Below are 13,923 nucleotides of genomic sequence, written 5' to 3' on the forward strand. Positions count from 1 at the left end.
TTTCCTGACCCACAATGCCCTTGAGATCCATCCACCCACAGTCTATTCCTTTTCAATGCTGAGTAATATTTCATTGTATGGATATACCAGTTCCCAGTGGAGGATGCTGGGTTGTTTCCAGTTTCTGGCTGTTGGTTGTAGCTCTTTCACAAGAGGGTGGCTAGACCCTTCAGAATTCCTGGTGAACAGCCAGGCTCTATCTCCACTTTCAGTGACGTGCCTGCCCAGACTGGGGAAACAATTGCACTCCAGGAATTGGCTTTTCAGCCATGGCTCACTTCTACTGGTCCTTCAAGTTTTAAGTGGAACATCACCTTTTCTGAGAAGTTTTTGTGTTGATAACCATCTCCTGGGGCAGGCTCTGACATCTCTCCATAATCCCTGATGTGTCCTTTGCCTCTGTATCCTCAGCTCTGGCTCAGGATCAGTATGCTTAAGAGGCAACATCGAATCAGTCCCATGGTTTCTTTCTTTCTTTCTTTCTTTCTTTCTTTCTTTCTTTCTTTCTTTCTTTCTTTCTTTCTTTCTTTTTTGTTAAGATTTTATGTATTTATTTGAGAGAGAGAGAGAGAGAGGGAGCATGAGTGGGGTGAGAGGCAGAGAGAGAAGGATATTCCCCACTGAGCAGGGAGCTCGTTATGGGACTTGATCCCAGGACCTCAGGGTCATGACCTGAGCAGATGCTTAACCCCCCCACCCCGCCCCCGGCCACCCAGGTGGCCCTGTCTTTTCTTTCTTCACAACCATCCTCATTTTCTAAAGCAGGCCATCCCTCTCTGTGATTACAACACATTCCTGAAGCAATGTCATAAAGGAGGATGGTCATCGCCTGGTGGACCATATTTCTTACTCAAGCACTGTTTTAACCATAATAAAGATAATGCCACCAGGAGGGCCCTCAGGTACTTCCAAGATTTTGCTATTAGAGATAATACTGTAATGGGCATCTTCATATGTAAGGACATTTCTGAATATCTGATTGTGTCATAAGAGACAGTCCTAGAAGTAGAATGACTGAGTTAAAAGGCATAAGATCTTTGATATTTCTCAGTACGTGCTGCCAAGTAGCTTTCCAGAAAGGTGGCTGTACTAGTTTCTTACTGCTGCTGTGACAAATGACCACAGAACTGAGTGGCTTAAAACAACACAAATGTATCATATAGTTCAGGAGATCAGAAGGACTGAAATTAAGGTACCAGCGGGGCTGTGTTCTTTCTGGACTCTCTAGAGAATCCTTTTCCTTGTCTTTTCCAGCTTCTAGAAGCTTTTTGCATTCATGAGCTCCTGGTCTCTTCTTCCATCTTTAAAGTCAGCAGAATATTTAACTCTCTCTCTGTCTCTCTGACTTCTGCTTCTCTTGTCACTTTTCCTTCTGTTGCCACACCACTTTCCCAGATAATCTGGCATATCTCCCTCTCTCAAGACCCTTACCTTAATCACATCTACAACGTCTCCTTCACCCTGTAAGTTAATAGCCACAGATTTTTGGAAGAAGACAGATACATCTCTGAAAGGCCATTATTGGGCACCCACCTGCCAAGTATTAAAGGACTGAAATGCTTTTTGAACAAACGTATCACCTGAAGAGTTAAGAGGGAGAATAAAAATATAGGCATTTACCCTAAGAACACCATTCACTCAAGACAAAACGGCAAGGCAGGCTTTCGATTGTAGGCACATGCAGTTCAATAAAAATACCATTCTTGAAAATCAGGGATGATTCTGTGGGAAGATTGCCACTGATGTTGACATGGCGTCTCAGCCCAGGAAAGAAAGAACAACCAACAACCCATGAACTGGTCTGTTAAATCCTATAAGCAGGACAGCATGACCAGGAAGTCAAGCTCAGTTATCTCTTTCACATATTAACTGTTATCAAACAGTCCAGCAGTATGGAAATGATTTATTGATGTGTAATTCATGACCTTGCCGCTTGCTCTTTCTGCAAAGTTTTATTTAGTTCTAGCCATAACATAATTATGCCTCATCAATTTCCAAGCACTGCAGATGCCACCATTTCCCTCTTTTTCTCAAGTTTAACAGTCCTCCCAACAGGCACACCTGCTAGCCACAGAGCACAAGCTGCTACAGGACCAAAGCTTGCAAATGGTAAGCAGGGGCCCTTGATGGTTTGGTCTGCCTGCAACTCCTACTCCTCCTCTTCAGAGAATTTCACTCGCTGTCTTTGCAGGGAACTACTCCTTCTTCCACAGCAACTGAGTCATTCTAGTGGGGACTGCCCATTGTGGTAGACCACCTCTTCTACCTTTTCCCCCTGCTCTGGACCACAGCATGGAACATATTACTCAAGCTGGGGCAAACATGGCATCCCACCTTCTTGGCCTGGGTTGGGGGGGATGGGTCCAGAAATAGACATATGGTCTTAGCCAAATGAATCTGAGTTTTGGGGCATTTTTTAAACATTAGCCTAGGGAAACACGCTTTGTCCTGTGGTAAGAAGGCTGTAGGTGAGAGCCTGGAAGCAATCAACACCTATGTTCCCTGCGTTTTGCAGAAGTTGTTTTGGAAGAATGAAGTCAATATGCAGTGAGGACCAGAAAGACGGAAGGGAAGACCCGGGGACAGTTGGCCATGTCTAAGATCCCAGTTCCATTTGTTCCTGAGTTGAGCTGCTTCCCAATCTTACTCAGTATGGGTATGTGAGCCAGTGTATCCCCTATTTGGCTTTCTGTCATTGACAAAAAGGGTGACACTTTCCTCTCTTGATTTCATTCTCAATAGTAGGCTCTTTTCTGCTGATGCTCTTTATTTCTCTGCTCTGGAGAAACATCTTCCAAAGCCACTCTTAGTCAGGTCTAAGTGACTGAAGTTTTAATGAATGGGTGCTCCCATTCATCCTTAGGCAGATGAACAGTGGGAAATCATGTCCACCTCCCACCCCCCAGGAGCCTCCTGTCCCCCAGAACAATCCTATCACTAAGGTGCCTCATTTGTTCCAGCATTGGTCTTAGTCTGATCTGCCATCATAGGGTAGATACAGGGATGTATTGTGGTAACCAAAGTATGATTGCACGCACACATGAGTGTGTGTAGGGGTGTGTGTGTGTGTGTGTGTGTGTGTGTGTGTATCCCTATAGCAGTGGGAACGGGAGGGAAAATGAGGGAGAGAGAGCACTTGTGAGTGAATGAGTTAGAAGCTCTGTTACTCGTGAGCATAGGTCAACGTGTACAACTAGGCCAAACTGGGTCCTTCCTATCTCATGAGATGAAAAGAGAATGAGGGAGAAAAATCCTACAGCGGATTGGCAAGCAACAGGCACTGCATCTGAGGTGTTGTGGCAAAGACACTACTTTCTTGGACAGGGCATGCCATCCTCCAGACTAAGGGTAACTCACTGGCCTGATGTGGTGGCTCTCCCTCCACCTGCCCCATTGCATTTATCTTCTGCATCTTATAGAACACAGCCTCCAACATCAATGACCCCATTGACATGTAGCCTATAGCAAATTTGTGCTATAGACCTCTAGGCCTCTTCTCTAGTGCTAAATAAGTATATTTTGGAATTAAATCCCACTTAATCTTGAGTCTAGATTGGTAATCCCATGAGCATGCAGTTCTCTGCTTCTCTATCTCCTTGAGGTGACTGTGGGGAAAGAGACCCAATTCTTCTTATTCAATACTTTCTGTTATTCTTGTTATAGAAAATGCTGGGGGCATTTTACTATCTCTTTGAATAATGTGCATCAAAATAATGTGTATCCAAATAAGTTAAAGTTCTTATCTTGTTGTTTAAGCCAAAACCAATTCACAAGTGTGGGCTGGCCCAGATGATCCATCCCCTATACACACGAAGTATACAATATTCTTGCTCTAACAAGCATTTAGAGGAGGAGAGGCCTCTCCTGTCTTTTGTTTTTGTTGTACACAGGAACACATTCTGACCTTTACTTGGCCTTCTGTGTTTCATGCATATGCTGGAGACCACAGACTCCATTGATGAGTAGGTGGGAGAAAAAACACTTTGGCAGTTTGTCAAGATTAGTGTATGGCACTTTTTAAAAAAGAATGGGGCAGTGGGAAGCCTCCACCCATATTAATTGGTGAGCATGTTGCAAGCTGGGAAGGGTCAGGAATCTCAGTGCTGAGCAGAGGGAGCGTGGTCAGCCAGGGGGAGGCAGGCAGCTGGACCAGTGGGGCCCCAAGCAGGCCCCCTGAGTCACCCATGATGGGCACAGCAGAGCACTGCTGTCAGCTCCCTGCCCAGGGGAAGTGGGCCCCAAACAGCATACTGAGTCATATTTATTGAAGAGACCACAAGAACAAAAGCTGTACACAGGAGCCTCTGCGGGGGATGGCATTCACACTGCTTTTACCACTCCATTAACAGCATTTCTCTTTCCTCCAGTGGATGGGCTACGTGGGATGTGGGTTAAGAAAATCAAACAGAGGTTCCATTTTCACATTATTCTTCAGCGGGCGGTTTTAACTCTGTAGAATCAGGTGTGTTTTGAGAGATTTACTTACAATTGACATTTTATTTTTAACATTCCCCATAGAATAAGTCTAGGTTTAATTGAGAGAAAATTGTTCATGAAATTATCCTGGTAATTGTAAAATACTGATAATTTAAAGTTAAATTTTAAATGGTGAAGACTGATAAACAGCATGATTTGCATTCTTATTGCAAAAGATCTTTTCAGAAACCTAATCCTAGCCTCAGAAGCAATGCCCCAGGACAGGCAGAGGACAAAAAGTCCCTGGATTTGGGAGCAAGTCAAGTTCTGCTGCTACATGGCTACAGGACCTCAGGCTAGTCACCTTTTCATTTTCTTATGTCTACATTTTTATTTGAAAAGTGAAAGAAACAATCAAGAAAATAACAATCACCCGCATTTCCACAAACCCAAATCAGCCACTGTTAACATGTTAACATGTTTCTCATTTGTTAACAAAGCGGTTAGACTGGGTGACTGCCAAGGTCCCTCTGGCATAACGATCTCCCCATTCTATGACTAATTACTCAATGGGTCCAGACATACCATAGATCATATCTGTCTCCCCAGTGCTTCTCCACCAGATACCTATATTTTTAAGAAGTTATTGATGATGAGCTTAACCACTGACACTTGTCTTATATCTGACCTTTCGCAACTTTATTATGAAGCAGGAATTCCCAACTCCTTAATAGATAATAGAAGACTCTATTCATCTTTCCTTTGAACTCCAGTGATTGGAGGATGGGTAACAGCAAAGTCCCTGAGTGAAGGTCCCCATTCCCTCCCCAAAGGGCTCAGAAATAGATCTTCTGAGCAAAGCCAGAGCTTTGAGAGCTGCCAGCAACACCCATCTTTCCTGTTGGCATTCCCTTTATAAGGAGAGCCTATAATGGCCTGGAGGAGTCTCACTGAAGGCCATGCTAATGTGCCTTAAATGTCTGTTCATCCTTTGTGAAATTCCTAACCTTTAGGATTTCAGCAATATCCAAATTCTATTTGTTGGTCATACTTCCATTTGGCTTACTTGTAAATTCCTGATGTTACACACTCTAATATCTCTTGTTTCAGCTATCCTCTGTTTGCAAATTCAGATCTTTTCCAGGCCACTACTAAACACATAACCATCATGGAAGTATCCATGACATAAACTTCAAACACCTACACCAGTGATTGCTTCCCCAGTACCTCTATCACGCCTTGGGCAGGTTTTGACTCATTTGTTTTCCTTATTAAAAGAACAGAGCTATATACATTCCCAAGCCAGAACTAGAAGAAACCTCTAGAACATTCCTGGGCTGAGGTTTTGACTAGGTGATGAGCAGCCATCTTGGTCATGGGGCCCCAGGGATAAGGGAATGGAAGTATTATGGCAATGTATTCTTATAGTCACAAGACACATACTCTCTCTCTGAAAAAGGATTCCAGTCTGTCCAATGAAGCCTTTGGAGGGCAAGTGACTGTCAGGCCTCAGTTTGTTACAATTTTAGGATGTCAAGGGGGTTTTAGACATTCTGGAGTCTAACTCCTTCATTTTATAGGAGAAGAAATAGAACCAGTTTTGTCCAAGATAATCCTTATTCTATAATTTGTAAAACATCTTGAAATGTGTAAGATACTGACACATATTTTCTCCTTTGAGCTTTACTGTAATTCTGTGCATTAGACAAAACAGGTGCTCTTAGCTCCATTATACAGATGAACATAAGAAGCTTCAGGGTTGTCGAGTGTAGGACCCAAGATCAGAGATACTGAGTGCCTAGCATTCTTGTCATTGCATGCCACTGCCTCTTCAGAATCTAATGGGCATACTGGTTTTCACCCAAGGAAGAAGCAGGTCCCAAAGGAAGAATGAAGACCATAGACCTAGAAGGCTCTTACAGTGCTCCAACTACATACTACACATCTCACTGGGTTCCTTCTATTCGTTACTTCATGTAATTGCCATATTAGCCCGGTGAAGCAAATATTCCAATCCCTGTAGGAAACAAACACTTAGGTTGAAAAAACTTGACCTAAATCCCATAATGACAAAAAAGGGAAGGGGATCTGGAATATATGTCTTCAGACTACATACTCTCTTGCCTCCTCTACTGTTTCATTTTCCATGACACCCAGGGATTCCAAGTCATAATCATCCAGTTTCTGATCAGGACACCAATTGAGAGCAGAAGATGGTCCTCAGTCCACTTGTGTGGCATCTGACCCAATGGTCTGTGGCTGGGATGGAAGGAATGGAAGGGACAGAGATGGGGCAGAGACATGGTCAATCTGAGGAGCTGGGGTTGTCTAGTCCCAGAGAGGAGCATCTGAGAGGCAGAGGGTCCAGGGACTGAAAGAACAAGAGGGCTAAGTAGGGAGAGGTGGGCAGGACAGTGCCAGAACACTGAAGAACAACTTCTAAATGGAAGAGAATGCAGGGAGCTTGGTGGCTGGGGGGATGCAGGCTTGGTGCAGGGCAGGGCTGCGTGGGAGCAGAGAGGATTCTGCAAGCTGCCCTGCCTGCATCACAGGCATCCTGAGAACAAGTGCAAGCAGAAAGATCCGGCCCTTCAAGAACCACCTACCCAGCCACCCCCACAAAGACATTACCCAATGCCAAGTAAAAGCTACGCAGCAACCAATTTGGGCCCCCGGATGATGAGCCAATCTCTGGAGCATAATGCTGGCCACCTCTGACAGTTACCTTCCTCAGTTGCAGAGAGAAGCCAGGGAACTGTTTGTATTGTCTGCAGTGCTCCATGGACAGTGCTGGGAGGTGTGATCACACTTCCCTTACTGGTTGCTAAGCAACAGCATTAAGCTGATGTACAAGGCTGAAGCTCTAGGAGGTGTGTGTGGTGGAGGGTGTGCATGCTGGGGAAGAGCTGTAGAGTGGAGTGGAAAGGAAAGTAGGCTCGTTGATTTTGTTTTGACTGAGAGATCTCGGCAGGTGAGGTTCAGAAGAGCCCTGTCTTGCAGAGGGAACAAGGAGGAGATTGCAATACTCCTGAATTGTGGGGAACAAGGGAGGAAACATCTAAGTATTCACAATATTTGAAGAGAACCAAGTTCTGTTTAACACTGTTCCCCAAGAAGAGTACCTCAGAGTACACAGGTTTCAGGCAGCTAGTTTCCCTAGTTTTCAACTTCCGGGATATTTCAAGCTTTTTTTCCCCAGATGCTACTCCGTGCTCATTTTATCTAGAGATAATTTTATTTATCTGGAGATCATTTTATCTGAAATGAAAGGAAAAACACCTTTGGTGTGTGTGAAACCTGAGGCCTTTTCTAGGTCCACGTTGCTATGGTGGAATGTTACTGAAGCAAGCAGAGTGGGCTGGTTCAGGAGAAAGGAAATTCCCCATCCCTGTGGGTGTCTAAACTGGACTGGACAACCACTTGGCATGAAGGCTTCCTGGAAGAATGACCTCGAAAGAGAAGGAGGGGAAGCCAGGAGAGAAGCAGCAGCGGGAACAAAGGCATGAGAGATGAAAATAAAGGGTGTGTTCTGAGAAGAAGAGGTAAGATCAGCTTAGCTACATGAAGGTAAAGTAGACTGTTATGGGGCTGAATTGTATTCCCCCCCAAATTCATATGCTGATGTCCTAACCCCCAGTACCTCAGGATGGGACTGTGCTGGGAGACACATAAAGTAAGGTTATTAGGGTGCACCCCACTCCAGAATGACTGGTGTCCTAATAAAGAGAGGGAATGAGCACAGACATGAACAGACCATGTGAGGACACAGGGAGAAGAGGATCATCTCCAAGCCAAGGAGAGAGGCCTTCGAAGAAACCAACCTCGTCAACACCTTGGTCTTCGACTTCCAGCCTCCAGAACTGTGAGAAAAATCAGTGTCTGTTGTTGAAACCACCCAGTCGGTGCTATTTGTTACAGTAGCCCGAGCTGACTAACACAAGAATGATGAGAAGCAAGGCTGGGGGAGGAGACCAGAGACAAAACGCAGAGGACTCCTGGCACCATGAAAGCCAGGCAGAAGAATTCAAGCTTAAAGGCATTTGTAGTGGTTTTACATATTAAGTGTAATTAGCAAAATATTTCTCCACAAAAGATAGAAGGGAGATAGAAGGGTGATGAAGAGAGTAGGGATCGCAGTGAAGGGGGTTTGTTTCTTGTGGAGTGCCGTGTCTACTGCTGGCTGTAAACGTTTTAAAATGGTGACAAAATCACTGATGCAGAGGTAGAGAGCCAGGAGGGCAGGGCATCTGGAAACCATGCAAGGTAGAGGGAAAACTGCTCTTCATGTTGAGCCTGGATCAGAAAATAATAGGTAGGTGGTGCCTCTCTCAGAACTCAGCTCAGTGAAAGGAAGAACCTTCTAGCAATAACAGTTTGCCAACACTGATGAGTTCTCTGTATGAGATACTATTCACAGGTGTCCAAAGAAAAGAAGACCTTTCTCTATAAGATGGGGTTTGGACTAGGTCACTTGAGCTATCCGTCCACTTGCTCCTTTCCCAAGCCATTCTGTGTTCATGGAGGCAGGTCTGGTCCTTTGGGAAGTTCCACTTTTCTGTGACCCAGGGAGACTCCCCATTCTCTCTTCCATTACTCAAGCAGCAAGGTGAGCAGAGAGCAAGTCGTTCTATGAGAATCGAGTAAAAATATGGATCCGTGGAACCTCTTTCTTGGGCTCTCTCTTCCTCCACCTGCGAATGGGAAACGCAAACTACACCTAACACCTGCTGGGGTCTTGAGCAGCCAGACTTGTAGCTGAATCAGGTCCACCTTTGCTTCTGGATTGCAGTGAACTGCCCCTAATGGCATGCTTAATGGATTTTTAAAGATAATATGGAGAATTTCCTGCAGGCCAGAGACCTTCCAAGCTGAGGTCAGTGAAGGTGATCTCACAGGGCCCACTGGGAGTTGGCAGGAGGAGGGTGGCCACCGTCACCCAAGGCGCTGTGCTGGGAGAACAGGGAGAACAGCCCACTTACCCTGGCCACAGGCAAGAGCCTATCAGGAAGGCCTCACGGAGGTGGCACCCTGAAAGCTGAGGAGGGTTTCAAAGGAAGAACAAAAATGTGAAGGGGCCAGAGGGAACGAAGAACATTTGAGTGGGAACACAGAGCTCTCCAGGCAAGGGTGTGAGAAGTGAGCCTCATTTGGGGGACCGGGGAGTTTGGATACCTTTGGTGCATGACAGATTGGTCACGTTGCAGCCATTGGTATGAGCCTCCCCTGGTTCTCAAACTTGGCCACAGAGCCCAGAACCCTCACCGTACCCCTGGGCTCAGGAGCTCCTGGTCTCCTCCACAAAAGGATGTGTTTTCACTTGACTCATCTTCCCACATTTGTATCAACCCTGTCATAGGTTCTGCTTGTTTTTTTTGTGGCTGAATCAACTGTGTGCAATATGTCCACCTCTCCTGGTCGAATCAGTGCTTACACCCCACCGGCAGGAGGTCAGGTCTACAGTTTGGAAAGCAACAGCTTCCCTCATAAGCAGTAAAAACCCAGCCCAGGCTCAGTTTGCCTTCGCAGGGAAACAGGCTTCTCTTCCCAACAGATCTTGTTTTCCAGGCCATTAAAACCCTCGTGTGGAACAGCCACACTGTCCACTCAGTGGAGGGCAGCTCTCCACTTTCACCACGCTGTTCACTTTCAGGGTTACCCAGATATCAACCCAGGCAATCCTGTCCCAAGGAGGTAGCCTCTTTCCTTAAACATATGTCAAAGATGATGAGGTTTCTCTTCCCTTAGGAGAGGGTAAAAGAATTCCTCCAGGAAGAAAATTGTATTTGTTTAGGAATATGTCTGCTGTGGTGTGAATGTTTGTGTTCTCCCCAAATTCATATGTTGAAATCCTAACCCCCAAGGGGATGGTTTCAGGAGGTGGGCCCTTAGGAGGTGATTAAGTCTGGACAGTGGAGCTTATGAATGGGGTTAACACCCTTATGAAAGAACCCCCCCCACCACCAAGTTCCCTCACTCCTTCTACCATGTGAGGACACAGCCAGAGAAGACTGCCCATGAACCAGGTAGTGAGTCCTCACCAGACACTGAATCTGCTGGTGCCTTGATCTTGGACTTCCAGTCTCTGGAATTATGAGGAATAAACAGCCGTTTTTTATAAATCACCCAGTCCATAGTCTTTTGTTATAGCGGCCCCAATAAACCCAGATAATACTCCACTAAATCACTGCAATTAGGGGTTGAGGCTCCAGGCAGGTATTTATTTGTTCATTGCTCTGGAAAAGGAAGGGGGGAGGGACGGAAAGGAGGATGGGGGAGGGACCAGAGAAAGAGTAGAATGATACTCTTCATAACACTCATCTTCCTCCCTCTAATTCTGCTATAAATGTTCTGTGTGGTTAGACTACTCGGGGTAATAGGTGAAGGAGCAGAGTTCTGCAGCGTGGTGTGATGTGACCGAACAAGATCTGCAGCATGAAGGTGGCGAGAAGCACAAGGAAGTGACCCTAGAAACCGGCCTGGCAGAGAGCCTGGCACAGGACCTTGGGCCACCTGCCACAGGCTGTGGAGAGGAGTCTCCGCCAGGCCTCACTGCAAGACAAGGGGCAGGGGCCCCGCCTGAAACTGCAGTTAACACACACTGCTGCCCTGATAATATCCAGTGAATGTATCGAGTGCTCATTTCGTGCGACGCACCAACGCGAAGAGCTTTATATACATAAATATATGGTCTCTTTGTAATCTTTGCAGTATCACTTTAAGAAGAGCCCTACTGTTATTGCCATTTGGACGTGGGGATGCTGAGGATCAGAGGGGTTAAGAATGTGCTGGAGACCACGTGGTTGGGAAGTAAGGAGCCACACCTTGAGTTTGAGTGCTGGCTCCCAACCATTATGAACACTGCCTGCTGATAGATGGTGAATTGTTTGTGTGCAGGCCGGATGTTTCTCTGCCTCCACCAGGAGACTGGATTGCTCCATAGTCAAAGGAGCAAAACCATCAGGCCCAAGCTTGTGCTGCGAGGAGAGGGGCCGGTGAAGGAAGGATAAGGGGTTGGGGGATGGCACACATAGAAGTAAGTTGAGGTGCTTGCCATTTTCCTGGAAAGTGAAAGGTGGGGTTAAGAACTGAGTCCTGGGGTCCTCTCTCCAACCTTAGGGTACACACACACACATACACACACACATACACAGAAGAAGCCCAGAAGGCAGGCAACACAATTAATGAATATGGTAGAGGTTGGAGAGCGGTTATCAACGGCACATTTGTGAAGATAAAGTTGTGACCTGTTTGAGGCACATTCTGGGACCTTGTCATTAAATAGCTATAAATAAACAGCAGAGGACAGGAGTTCCCAGAGATTATCTGGGTCCCTTAGGGTTTCTATGAGAATACCATCAGCCTGGTGGCTTCACTGGACAGAGATGGGGTTAAAAGCAAGAACTAAAAGGCAACCTTGGGGGAAAAAAACTACTTTTGGAAGTTATTTGAGTGTTGGAGAGGGCAGAGTAAGGGCCTGGCTGTGCATCAACTGAGAGATCTGGAAGGAACGGAATGTGGAAGACTTGCAGGAAGAAGAAGGAGCAGGAAGGGGGATCAATCATAAAATGAAATTCCTGTGTCTGACTTGGATTCCAAAGGCAGCACATTTTTTGCCTGAGGAAAACATTCTTAATACAGCTCTGGGGGTGGTAGTTCCCTGAGTGATAGAGATTAGTAATCAAATTATTTTCAAGGCTGATGAGCCCACGACAACTCTGGCACCCAGCCACAGCATCCCATGGACGGGGTTCAGCAAATGCCTTCTCCTCTCCATCTCCTCGGCCTTTGTACACACATTTCAAGCACCAGGGGCCAGTAAGGGCCAAAGAAACAGGTCTTGGTTCGTTTTGGTTTGTTTTTCAGCCCTTCACTGTGATCCTGCAGACACTGATTGAACACCTCCTCCACGATACCCACTGAGGGGGGATTCAGGCACTGACTCATGTGACTGCCAAGATTTTCATAGTCTAATTGGGAAAGATGATGTTATGAACTGAATGTTTGTGACCCCTCCCTCCCCATAATCCACATGTTGAAGCCCTAGCCTGTGGTGTCTAGACATATGGTCCTTATGGGAAGTAATTAAAGTTAAATGAGATCATAATGGTGGACCCTGACCTGATAGACTTAGTGTCCTTACGAAAAAAGGAAGAGCAACCAGAGCTCTCTCTCTCTCTCTCCTTGCACACACACACGGAGGAAAGGCCATGAGAGGACGTAGCAAGTTGGCAACAGTCCACAAGCCAGGAAGAGGGTCCTCAGCAGAAATAGACCATGCTGGCACCCTGATCTAAGAATTCTAGCCTCCAAGACCTGTGGGAAAATAAATGTCTGTTGTATAAGCCCCCCAAGCTATGGTACTCTGTTATGGCAGTCTGCACTGAAGAAGGCAGAGACACACATATAATTAACAATAAAATGAGGCAGAAGGAAAATCCGATCAGAGTCAGATTGAGGGCCTGGCAGGGGTGGTGCTCAGGTTAGAGCCTGAGAGGTGTAAGTTTGGGAAGTTCAGGAGAGACAGTCCTGAGAGAACACCACCAAAAAAAGCCAGAGGCTGGGAAAATCCGCCAAGTTCTCAGGGAGCCTTGGGCAGATGAAAGGTTGGGCTTCAAGATTGAGTCCATGGAGACATGATTCGTATTTCCCCCAGGGTGAGCATGAAACCATTTTTGTCATGTTAAGAACAAAGCAAAACAAAACCTAAAGAGGAGGAAATAGCTGCCTGACTCTGGCTGCAGACAGAAGCTGGTGCTAATACACATCCCTAAGTAATAGAATTGGCTTCATACTAGCGGTTGTCAAAGTGCTGTCCCTGGGCCAGCAGCATTGAGTGCCTGTGAAACTGTCCAAAATGCAAATTCTTGGGTCCCACCCCAGGCGTGCTGCATCAGAAACTGTAGAGTTGGAGCCTCATAATCTGTGTTTTCAGCCTTCTGGGTGATCCTGATGGCACTGATGCTGGAGAGGCACGACTCTGTGCCTCCATGGAGGATCTAGGTTGCTTCCTCTTAGAACGTTTTCCAAAGTGTGTTCATTCTGGTATCAGGAAGTCCTCTGCCCACTCATGTCTTTTAGCAGCTGATGAGATTTTGAGCATTTTGTTTATTTGAATCCCTCTGATGCCCCTCATTCCCACAGGTTTTGAAGACCATCTCTAAATGAGCACTTTTTCTTCACTAAAGCCTCCTCAGATCTGAACAAATGTTTACTGAGTACAGGTTTTACATCCTGACATTAGCTGGAATAGGATCAAGAGACAAAGAACCACAAGACAAGGTCTCTGCCTTCTACCATTCCATTAGCAAGGCATGTACTTGTGAAAAATAAATTTATCTCAAGATAACATGTGCCTGGCATACACGGATGGTACAGCCAAGAACTCTGGAGGAGGGGTGCTTGGGGAAGGTGGAATGTGAGTGTCTGTCCTATGCCCAGTTCCTTTCCCTCCACCAGACTTTTCTAGTCCTAAATATCCTACATGCTTCATAGTTCCTGTGAAATACC

The 13,923-nt window shown here is 46.0% G+C and overlaps 1 protein-coding gene and 1 long non-coding RNA gene across 4 annotated transcripts in view; one reads left to right on the forward strand and one right to left on the reverse strand.

Annotated features, from left to right (window-relative positions):
- The window catches only part of PTK2B (protein tyrosine kinase 2 beta), a 126,592-nt gene that overhangs the window by 99,047 nt on the left and 13,622 nt on the right, over positions 1 to 13,923 (reverse strand). The gene's annotated exons all lie outside the window — the stretch shown is intronic.
- LOC140615977 (uncharacterized) lies at positions 854 to 2,731 on the forward strand. The gene is made up of 3 exons (XR_012016491.1): positions 854 to 902; positions 2,036 to 2,109; positions 2,516 to 2,731. It is a non-coding gene; the product is annotated as an uncharacterized lncRNA (long non-coding RNA).

This window comes from Canis lupus, chromosome 24 (assembly GCF_048164855.1).
Source record: "Canis lupus baileyi chromosome 24, mCanLup2.hap1, whole genome shotgun sequence".
NCBI lineage: Eukaryota > Metazoa > Chordata > Mammalia > Carnivora > Canidae > Canis > Canis lupus.